The following is a 12,355-nucleotide window of genomic DNA, read 5'->3' as shown; positions in this document are numbered from 1 at the left end:
TTTTGCTGCGCTGTGACAAATATTCTTTTTATTGCAATGCGCTGTTACTGTTTGTTGTTGCGTGTTTGATCGCTTTCATGAACACGAAGCGATAAAAGGCATCCTTTGCACGCTACAGTTTCTCTGACCACGCACAGCTGAGCGAGAAGACTGCTGGGCACATTGGTGGGGGGCGTTATTGTGAGGTGGGGGTAGAGGGGTTACATTCCTTCCATCGGAGCTGTGCGTCTGCCAACCGGGTCACTCCAAGTTCAGTTCAGAATTTCCTAAATGTGTTCATACTAGACTTGGCCACATTTTGTACGGTGCACTTTTGAGCATTTGAGATGTGTGTGCATGTGTGTGTGTAACCCAACACCTGGTATTGTATGTCCTGCGGGTTATTTGATCAAAAGTGCAAGGTTAGAATAGGTTAATCTGGATTGAAGATGTAGTATGTATGTATGAGAGAGAGAGAATAACAGACAATTGAAGAGAGTATACTTGTGTCCACTTTGTCCAAATGCATTTCTTCAGAACACTGATTAAACCTTTCTCTTCTGTTTCTTGTGCTTTGCAGCTTCAGTGGTTTTTCACTCCTGCTGACATCGCTGAGCTCCTTGTTGTGTTCAACGGCGTAGAGGGGAAGTTCTGGAATATTCTCGGTTCTTGATACAGCCTGATAACTAAAACATGAAAATGCTTTAGGTTTGGCTTAACTAAGAAATGCTTTCTGGGTGAAAAAAAAAGGAATGGTTCAGAAGGACAATCTCATGCTAATGGACATCAAACAATTTTGTATGGAGAGTAGAACCAAAGGACTCACCCCTTCTTTCCATCCATCCATCCATCCATCTATTTTCTTAGCCATTTATCCTCACAAGGGTCTTGGGAGTGGTGAAACCCATCTTAGCTGTCAAGAAGCAGCAGGCAGGATACACCCTGAACCAGCCAATCACAGGCCACATAGAGACAAACAATAGTTGCACTCACAATCATGCCTGGGGGAAATTTAGAATCTCCAATTAATGTTGCATGTTTTGGGTATATGGGAGGAAATCGGAGTGCTCAGAGTAAACTTCCAGATTGGAGATTCCCACCATTTTGTTATTAGTTGTCTCCTGCCCAACTATACTAGAACGTTTTAGCAGAAACAATGTGTACGAATCTGTGCTACCTCTCACTGGTTAACAATGTCAAAAAGAATGCAGACTGACGGTTTCATTCCAAAAACAACAAACTTTAAAAAAATAAAAAAATGCACTGAACTGCAAGTAAACAATGTACATATAAACAACAAAATATGTGAGCATGCTGACAGTGTGGACAATGGCAGGGATAATATATTTTTTTACATTTCTCAGAGGTTTGATATCAACTGATAATTTATTTAGACAAAGGGGACTTTTTTTTTCTTCTTTTAAGATTTTCACATCCAACTAAACACGGTGTATGATGAAAATGATGAAGTATCCATCCATTTTCCAAGCTGCTTATTCTCACATGGAGTTGGAATGTTGGAGGCTCTCTCAGCTAACATTGGGCGAAAGGCGACCTACACCCTGAACTGGTCGCCAGTCAATCACAGGGCACGTATTGACACTGACAACACCAAAGTCAATCGTGTGTAGCACTACACCATCAGTGACCCATGAGGATAAATATTTTCATTTTACATATACATCTATTTTATTTGAACAATCCACTGTTTCAACCTCTATTGTATTGTGAAAAAAGGCAAAACGCTGGTTGTAATGTTGTCAGAAAACATCTGAGGGTTTGAGAACTATGTTGCTATCACTATCAAAATTTTTAGAATCAATAATCTTCATTGAGTAATTGTCACCCCCACCTACCCCAAGGCAGAGATAACTGTACTGATCTATTTTTGAAGTCGTATTCGTCAAATAAGTCGATTCCCCCACCAGTCCTAGTTCAATTCAGTAGATCAAAATGACTTATTTTATCGTTTCATGTTTTATGGGCAATAACCCCATGTAAAAATTGTATTACAAAGTAATTAACCACTTATCACACACATTGTGTTTGGCAGAGGAATTTTTAGTTTATGACAAAATTATGTACTGTAGAACCAATGAAATAATGGTATGAATTAGGAATTACTTCAAGAGGCTTTTTATTGGACGAGCTCATGTGCAAAGGTTTGGCCTCTTATTTTCATAAGGCTTCACTTTCATTATTCAACACCATTTTTATGATGACTTAACGTGAAATTAACCCACATGAGAAGATGTTTTGAAACAATTTTGGAATCAAATTCTTTTTCTCCTTTTCAAACACGATAGTCTTACAGTATTGCTCATTAACAAGTTAACGTGAAAGCAGATCAGCGTAATTGCTTCAGTGATAAACTTGGAATGTAATTAATACCCCCCACCCCCACCCGCTAGCGTGGCTGCAGGCTCTTTATCACGTTCAACCACATGCAGCCCATCGTGAGATGGCCATCTGTCAGTTATAAAACTGTCGTTTACGACAATACAAAGCTGGACAACATATGGTCGGAACTTATGATAATAATTGTGTGGTTCATTTCATCCTTATTACGAGTTAGGGCGATGACAGGATTTCGCCTTGAAGCAACTTTGTACTTGAGAAAATGCTTAGCAGTGGTTGAGGGTGACATGACTCAAGTCCATATTTTGACTTTAATGAAGGACTTTTTTAATAATTATTAAATAAATTTACTACATATCACAAACAATTGTAGCAAATCCCTTTTTGTGCTTCGAATATCAGTGAAAAATTAAAGATACGGAATGAGCCCTTTGTGACTTGTGGTTTTTACTAAATATGGTTTTGATTTTTTTTTTCTCAAGGCAGCATTATATATAATGGGGGGGGAGGGGTCGACAATAGCTGTCTCCACAGGGTGTGAACTAGCAGAAAAGTTTGTAGAAAAAAAAAACTCTGGAGTACCATGAAAAAGTGTCATGTCACTGTTGAAAATAATCAAACAAATCTAAATATCAAACAAAAGGATAATCCCAAGTAAACAAAAAATGTAATTTTTAAATGGTAATTTTATTTATCAAGGGAAAAAGCAATGTAAAAAGAAAAACCCCATGTGGAAAAAGTATTGCTGCCCTCCCTCTTGTTTATCATGAATAAATTGTGCATGATCACATTTTTTGGGTAATTTCACTGACCACACCGAAGCCAGACCAGTTCAATCAAGAAATTTCTTGCGGGTTGGAAAGCATTGGCCTCACAGTTCTGAGGTCCCAGGTTCTATCCTGGCCCCGCCTGTGTGGATTTTGCATGTTCTTTCCCCGTGCCTGTGTGGGTTTCCTCCCAGCACTCCGGTTTCCTCCCACATCCCCAAAACATGCAACATTAATTGGACACTCTAAATTGCCCCTAGGTGGGATTGTGAGTGGAGCTGTTTGTCTCGTTGTGCCATGCAATTGGGTGGCAACCAGTTCAGTAGCATGCCTCCAGCCCGTTGACAGCTGGTTTAGGGTCCAGGACTCTGTGCGACCCTTGTGAGGATAAGCGGCTAAGAAAATGGATGGATGAATGGACTATATATATTATATATTTGTATCCAGTACTGTTCAAAATAATAGCAGTCCAGTGTGACTAACCAGATTAATCAAGGTTTTCAGTATACAGTATATATTTTTTGCTACATGTCAAGTTACTTATAGGTGCAGCAGATTATCTGAAAACCTACAAAACCCAGGATTCATGATATACAGTCCACACTCTTTGTTGGAAGGGGTGTGTTTAAAAAAAAAAAAAAGGCAGTCTGGTGTTGACTTTACAAACTCGAAACTATTTTGTACAAATGTTTTTGTTTCTAGGGTTTTCAGTGCCGCTATATATATATTGTGACACCAGTACTTTTTTAACCTATAGTATGCCATACAGTATGTATCCTGCAAATGGTTGGTGGCCATTCAAATGTGTAGCCTGAATCTTACCCAAAGTCAGTCCAGGATACTTTCCAAGTGTTTTATCTTTTTATTTATTCTAAGTTGAATGTGTTTGATTTTTACATTTCAACAAAAAGCACAATGGGAGGTAATTGCTTAAAAAAATACACTGAATTACTTGCCCAGAAAGATTTAATTGCAATTTATCTTTCATATCTGTTATGGCGGCATCACGGTGGTTCAGTGGTAAAGCGTTGGCCTTACAGTTCTGAGGACTCGGGTTCGATCCTGCCTCCGCCTTTGTGGAGTTTGCATGTTCTCCTGTGCCTGCGTGGGTTTTCTCCAGGCACTCCAGTTTCCTCCCACATACCAAAAACGTGCAACATTAATTGGAAACTCTAAATTGCCCCTAGGTGTGACTGTTTGTCTCTCTGTGCCCTGCGATTGGCTGGCAACCAGTTCAGGGTGTAGCCCAGCTCCTGCCCGTTGACAGCTGGGTTAGGCTCCAGCACTCCCCGCGACCCTTGTGAGGATAAGTGGCAAAAGAAAATGGACGGATGGATATTTGTTATGGCTGAATTATCAGGATGGTCCTGGTCAAAAGTATTTTGTGAAACTTAGTACAGAGGAAACAAAAAACAGTACTCACTCATTACTGTCACACATAATGAGGAATTTCTTTCTGCCTCTTGCAAAAGCTCCTATTCCCCATGGAGAGACAACAGTGGTTTTAAATCCCATTCTGATCGTACAGTGCCCACTTGAGGCCATATCGCTGTCTAGCTCAGTGGTTCCCAACTATTATTGAGCCGCACCAATGGCACATACTTTCTAATAATGGAGGGAAAAAAATCTCCTGGTACACGGGCAAGCAAAAGTCTGGGCAGTGACACGTTTTTACCCATCTTGGCTTAACATGAATATGCAACTGAATTCAACCAATGACACGTTTGCAAAACGTACAATCAACGAGGGCTATTTTTCACAGAAAACCTCACTCTATAAGTCATTATATCAGTTTAATGAACTATAAGAGACCATTTTTAACAAAATTTTATTTTTCACTATGGATGCCATCAGAAAGGGGGTGAAGGGGACAGGTTTTAAATCCCACCTCTATCCCATCCCATCCCCCCAATAAAAATAATTTTCAGTTTAAATGAATGCATTTTTCATTGATGTGATTTAAGATGCTAGATTTTATTTAATCATTATTTATCACACTCCTTGAGCTGTCGCCTTACAGATGTGATTTTTCCGTTTATAGGCGGAATTCCATGTTTTTAAATTGCAAATGTAGCACCAAAGCAAAGGAGTCGGCGGCGGCGTGTCGAACACAGGAGCAAACCTCGTTGTAATGGCAGACATCAACAGAATAAACTCGTTGCAGAGGGAACTCTCTGCTTCCTAACTCCGGAAGCGCAATAAAACAAACCAGTCCGTGCGGAACCCCACAACCCAATTCGAGGTCCCGTAGGTGAATTATGTAAACACCACACAAGCCCCCCCAGAATTCACCCATAGTCAAAATCCCCGTGCCGTGGAGGGACGACGACCCAATCCTGGCGAGTGTGCACTGCAGGGGCCGCCAATGTCCACAAGCAGGCTCTTATCCCCGCGCTCCAGGACCCTGAACGGGCTGTCGTATGGGGGCCGCAGGGGTCCATGGTGGGCATCATGTCGAATGAACACAAAATCCGCCGAGCGCAGGCAACGGGGAAGCCGGGGTGCCATGTTGTGATGTGGAAACCGGTACGAACCCTTTGGTGGCCTCCAGCAGGGAGGACCATTGCCTGGCTGCAGTCCAAGGCGCCATGGCATCCGGGATGAATTCGCCCGGGACCCGCAGCGGCTGGCCATAGACGAGCTCGGCGGACGAGGACATCAAGTCCTCCTTGGGGGCGCACCTGAGGCTGAGCATGACCCACGAGAGCTTATCTAACCAGTTGCCGTCCGTCAAGCTGGCGCGCAGGGCTGCTTTCATGGAGAAATGGTGAAACCGCTTGCAGAGACCGTTTGCCTGGTGGTGATAGGTGGTAGTGCAGTGCAGCTTGACCCCCAAACTCTCCGCGACTGCGTTCCAGAGTTCAGAGGTAAACTGAGGGCCACGGTCAGAGGAGAGGTCGGACGGGGTCCCGAAGCGCGGAACCCACGTGCCGATGAACGCCTGGGCTACGTCCGACGACGTCGTCGAGGAGAGGGGAACGGCTTCGGGCCACTGGGTCGTCCTGTCCACCATGGTGAGCAAGTAGGTGAAACCGTGCGAGGGAGGAAGCGGACCCACCAAGTTGACGCTGACATGGGCGAACCTCCTCTCGGGAACAGCGAAGGGCTCTCAGGGGGCTTTTGTGGGGCGATGCACCCTAGCACGCTGACGGGCCACACACAAGTCAACCCAGGCCTTCACATCCTTCTTAAGCCCGCACCACACAAACTTCTGGGCCACCAGCCTCACGGATGGTTTCCTGCTGGGGTGGGAGAGGTTGTGGACCACCTCCAAAACAGCCCGCCACCAGTTCGGAGAGACCAGCAGCCGAGGCTGGCCAGCCGAGAGGTCACACAACAACCTGACGCCCAAGTCACCAACAGCGACTTCCTCCAGATGCAAACCCGTGTCAGAAGTCTTGAGGGCCTGCACCCCATGGTCCGAGGCCTAGTCTGCGCTCATGTGGGAGTAGTTGAACCCAGATGCACAGTGCCGACGACTGCCCTGGAGAGGTAGTCCGTGACCACATTGGATTTGCCAGCAATGTGTTGGATGTCTGTAGTGTACTCTGAGATGACCAGCAGTTGGCGTTGCTGACAGGCGGCCCACGACTCAGCCACCTTGGACATGGCGAAAGTGAGGGGTTTATGGTCCACATATCCAGTGACCTTATGGCCTTCCAATAGGGAACGGAAGTGGCGGATCGGCAGCCAGAGGCCGAGGAGCTCCCTATTAAATCAGCTCTATTTACGTTCCCTGGGGACCAGCTGACGGCTGAAAAAGGCAAGCGGTTGCCAGGCGCCACCGACCCACTGTTCGAATACGGCCCCAACGGCGTAGTCCTATGCGTCAGTAGTGAGAGCGATGGGGGCCCCGGGGGACGGGTGGGCCAGCATAGCAGCCCGACTCAGTGCAGCCTTCATGGCCCCGAAGGCTTCCACCCTCTCGGCCATCCATTCAATGTCCTGGTTGGGGGCCTTGCCCTTAAGAGCCTCATAGAGCGGGCGCATGGTGTACCCGGTGGATGGACCAGTGATAGAAAGTCACAATCCCCAGAAACTCCCGGAGCCACCGAGAGAAGCGAGGTCAGGGAAAAGCAGGGACGGCCTCCACCTTTGCTGGAAGGGGTGCGGCGCTGTTCTTGTCTATGAAGTGCTCAAGGAACTGGATGGAGGGCACCCCAAAAACATACTTCACCGGGTTGATGATCAGGCCATGCTGCTCGAGTCTCGCGAAGAGGTCTCGGAGGTGCATATGATGCTCTTCCTCCGAGGAGCTGGTGAAGAGGATGTCGCCACCCGCCACTCGGTTTAGGGACGACGTGTAGCGGTAAAGTCCATGGGCTATCGAAGCGGCGGGCGATTCCCAGGCCCTCCATGTTGGCAAACTTGGACTAAGTGATTGCTAGCTTCTCGGGTCGAGGCGTCGGGCTCTAGCGTGAATCGGGGGGCCCTTGGTCTCAATGTTGTGCTCGACCCCATGTTTAGTTGCGGCAGAGGAGAAAGTGGGCCGTGTCAAGCCAGGGAACTCACCAAGGAGGAGCTGATACTTGGTGAGTTCTGAGAGTGAACTTGAGAGACCGCAATAAGTTGCCTCATTGCGGAAACAGGCAACCGAGGAGAAAGTCAGTGCATCCACCAGACGGCCCTTCTTCACATCCAGCCCGTGGGCACAAAAAAAATCAGCGACGAGGAAAGAGAACGAGACATCGGCAGTGACAAAGTCCCAAGTGAAGCGTCAACCCCCGAAACACAAGTCCACAGTCTTTATGCCATACGTGCTGATAGGGGAGCCAGTAGCGGACAGTAGGTGTGGCCCCTGAGTCCCGCCAGCAGCGTCATCCCCAGTGGCAGTCAGGACGCTCCTCTGGGTGCCTGTGTCGCAAAGGAATTTGCGACAGGAAAGGGTGTCCTTGACGAAGAGCAGCCGGTTCTTTGCGCCCACTCTCACGGCCACTACGGAGTGTGGGCTTTGCCGTTTAACGACGCGTCGTAGTTGCAAGGTGCGCGGCACCTCTTCCCTTTCACGCCAAAATAGTCGTGGAAGTAGCACAAGCCTGTGCCAGTGCGGCCGTTGGTGGCGATGGGACACCTGCTGGATGGCACCCCCGCGCCCGGGGGCAAGTAACTGCACGACGGGGCCAGCACCTCAAGGGAGAAGGGCTGGGTGACCAGGAAGAAACGGTCGACCTCCTCAGCCAGGGTACGGGGCTCAGTGATAGTAGTGTGTCTAGGAAACAGTTCCATGAAAAGGAAATTGGCCTCTTCCGCGCGCAGCAGGTTTAGCATCATTTCCATGTGTTCGAAAGGTTTGCTGTCCCCCAGTCAATCAATAGCCAAAAGACGTCGGGCTCACTCTGGTCATGAAAGCTCGAAAACTTTGAGGAGGTGAGTCTTGAGCCCAGCATATTTATCTTGGGCCGGGGGAGATGTGATAACTCATTGCCCTGGCCGCCGTTGAGCTCCCGAGGGCTGAGACAAATGGTAATAGCGGCCGGTATCATCCGAGATCCCGCGAAGGCCGAATTGAGCCTCCGTCTGCGCGAACCACGCTGCTGCAGATGTCTCCCAAGACTGCGGCAATTTGAGGATGGCGGTTGCCATGTTCGGTTCAGTCGTGGACGCAGGGACTGACATCGGGGTCACCAGGGTATCGCCGAAGAAAGGAGTCAGAGGCGGAGTTGTAAAAATGTCAGTATTATTTACTGACAACGAAACATGACATTTATAATTCTCAAATTCATGTGTTTCAATCATTTACAAAAACAAGAAATTGAAACGTTTATGAATGGATGGTATATACATGCTATGAAAGCACGCTCGTATGCCATGATGCAAATCTGAATTCAAGTTAGTAGTTTACTTAATTGAATTCGTATTTGAATTTGTAATTTTTGGGGGTAAAGGTATGCACCTAAATAATGAACAATCATATTGTGTACATTTTGAAAACAGAATAGCATTTATTTATAAATGTACGAGATATATTCATTCATTCATAATACAATTTATAAAACTTGCACGTTAAAATTGGTGATCCACCATTGATCATACTTCCATTTCATTCAGTCAAATCACATGCCTGCCTTATCGTGGCAAAATGTTTGTGCGTCCTAATGATTCCAGGGGCTAACTTGTTGGGGGCTTAATTTGGCTGGTAGGGTCACCCAAGGCAAACAAGTCCTCAGTGAGGGCCAAGACCAAATACTGCTCAGGGACCCCTAATAATGAATTAAGAAAAAATGAAAACAGTTTTCCCTTGCCCTGAAGCAGGGCATTGGGGCCACCCTCTGGAGCCAAGCCTGGAAGTGGGCTTGATAGTGAACAACTGGTAGAACACCCCTAAGAAGCATCGTCTAAAATGTATTATCCTGAATCAGATGCACCTATGTGAGGTTGTTAGCTGCATAAAGACACCTGTCCACCCCATACAATCAGTAAGACTCGAACTTGTAACGTGGCCAACACCAAAGAGCTGTCCAAAGACACCAGAGACAAAATTGTACAACTCCACACAGGCGGGCTATGGAGAAATTGTCAAGCACCTTGGTGAAAAAAAGGTCCACTGTTGGAGCAATCATTAGAAAATGGAAGAAGCTAAACATGACGGTCAATCTCTATCGGATTGGAGCTCCATGCAAGATATCACCTTGTGGGGTCTCAATGATCATTAGAAAGGTGAGGAATCAGCCCAGGACTACACAACAGGACTTGGTCAATGACCTGAAAAGAGCTGGGACCACCGTTTCCAAGGTGACTGTTGGTAGTACACTAACACATCATGGTTTGAAATCATGCATGCCATGGAAGGTCCCCCTGCTTAAACCAACACATGTCAAGGCCCGTCTTAAGTTTGCCAATGACCATTTGGATGATACAGAGGAGTCATGGGAGAAGGTTTTGTGGTCAGATGACACCAAAATGGAGGTTTTTGGTTATAATTCCACTCACCGTGTTTGTAGAAAGACAAATGATGAGTTCCATCCCAAGAACACCATCCCTACAGTGAAATATGGGGTTGGTAGCATCATGCTTTGGGGATGTTTTTCTGCACATGGGGCAAGACGACTGCACTGTATGAAGGAGAGGATGACCGCGGCCATGTATTGTGAGATTTTGGGGAACAACCTCTTTCCCTCAGTCAGAGCATTGAAGATAGGTCGTGGCTGGGTCTTTCAACAAGACAGTGACCCGAAGCACCCAGCCAGGAAAACCAAGGAGTGGCTCTGTAAGAAGCATATCAAGGTTCTGGCATAGCCTAGCCAGTCTCCAGACCTAAACCCAATAGAAAATGTTTGGAGGGAGCTGAAACTATGTGTTTCTCAGCAACAGGCCAGAAACCTGACTGATCTAGAGAAGATCTGTATGGAGGAGTGGGCCAAAATCCCCCCTGCAGTGTGTGCAAACCTGGTGAACAACTACAGGAAACGTTTGACCTCTGGAATTGCAAACAAAGGCTACTATACCAAACATTAATATTGGTTTTCTCAAGTGTTCAAATACTTGTTTGCAGCTATATCACACAAATAAATCGTTAAAAAAATCATATATTATGATTTCTGCATTTTTCTTTTTAGATTATCTCTCTCACAGTGGACATACAGCTACGATGAAGATTTCAGACCCCTCCATGATTTCTAAGTGGGAGAACTTGCAATATAGTAGGGTGTTCAAATACTCGTTTTCTTCACTGTATCATAAATTCTGGGCCTTGTTAGTTTTCTGAGAATCTACTGCACCTACTGGTATCTTGTTTGTCATGTACCACTCAAAATATCCTGAAAATTTGGTTAGTCACTGTCCCTGCCGGTCCCTTTCCTGGCTGTACCGGTCACTGAGGCGGCGCACACCTGCGCCTCGTCTCTAGTAATTACATCCCAGTTATACAGAACCCCACGTACAGTCTGGCCTTTGCTAGATCGTTGCTTCATGCCTCGTTCCTGCACTCTTCCTGATCTCCCGTGTACTGACTCATGCCTGCCCACGGACCTGCCTCCTATGCCTGACGTTCTTGTTACTGCTGCTCCCGTTGACTGCCTCCCTGATCCCCCGGCACTGGACCCAACAAACACTTTTCCCAAACTGCCTCTGCGTCTCCCGAGTCATGCATTTGGGTCCAACCCTGTGTTCTGGTCGTGACAGTCACATTGAACCGCTATTATTTTCAACATTACTGTACAATAGACAAACAACCATTTTACTCACTGTCATGATCCTGCCGCTTCAGCACGAGCTGTGCGGCTGTGGTGATTGGGAGGCACACACCTGTGCCTCATGCGACCTGATCATCCCCCGTATATATAGGACCCGGTGACGACTGGTCCTCGGCCAGTTCGTTGAGCTTCATGCCCCGTTCCAGCATTCTCGTATCCCCGTTCGAACCCGTGTTTACCAACCTTCGTCCGTTCTCCGACCAACCTTGTAAGCCTGACTCCTTGATACTTCTGCCTGCGTTGATTGTTTCCCCGTGTACCGACTCCTGCCTGTCCGCTCATCTGTTGTCTTCGCCCGACGTCACAACTACCGCTGCCGCACCGGACTGCCTGCTCGATCCCCGACCTCTGCATACAATAAACGTGTCTCTTCTTGAACTACCTTGCGTCTTCCGAGTTCCTGCATTTGGGTCCTACCTCTCGTTCAGATGGGACGTGACAGAACGAACTGGCCCTCACAGGACCCAGCAGGAAAGACCCGGCGTCGCCGGGACCGACGCAAGGTAGACCGTCTGCCGGAGGACCAAGCCTGTCCGATCCGGATAGGCTCCCTGATGTCCTCCGATTCCGTGTCTTACGCTCCGCCAGCGAAGTACGAATACGTCCCGAACACGACCCGTCCGGCTCCTCATATTCTTCTGGACTCTGACTTTTCGGAAAATGAGGAGGACCGTGATTTGTATGCCGGGCTGCCTGAGTACGACTCCGACGACTTTGATTTTGAGTCTCTTTGCCCGGCTTTTGATCCCAGTCAGTTTGCCCCACCTTCCCGCGTTTCCAGCACCCGAGTGACTTCGCCCGGTAGATCCAAGTGCACCTATCGGTATGAGGGAACCCGCTTGGCCATCTACCCGGGAACTCCGCGGGGCGGCCAGAGGAGACTCCCCGGCCGGGCGCTCCCTGGTTTCTCTCGCTGCGCGGCAACGAAGACACAGTCCTCCCACTCCTCCCCGGCAATGGCGAGGCTTCCAGCCCAGAGGGAGGAGGTGCTGCCAAATCACGAGGCGTTCCGCCGCGAACTGCGGGCGGAGATTGAGCGGCAGAGCGCGGAATTGGCGG

Source organism: Syngnathoides biaculeatus, chromosome 12, assembly GCF_019802595.1.
Source record: "Syngnathoides biaculeatus isolate LvHL_M chromosome 12, ASM1980259v1, whole genome shotgun sequence".
NCBI classification, from domain to species: domain Eukaryota; kingdom Metazoa; phylum Chordata; class Actinopteri; order Syngnathiformes; family Syngnathidae; genus Syngnathoides; species Syngnathoides biaculeatus.
This window is presented reverse-complemented; position numbering follows the sequence as displayed.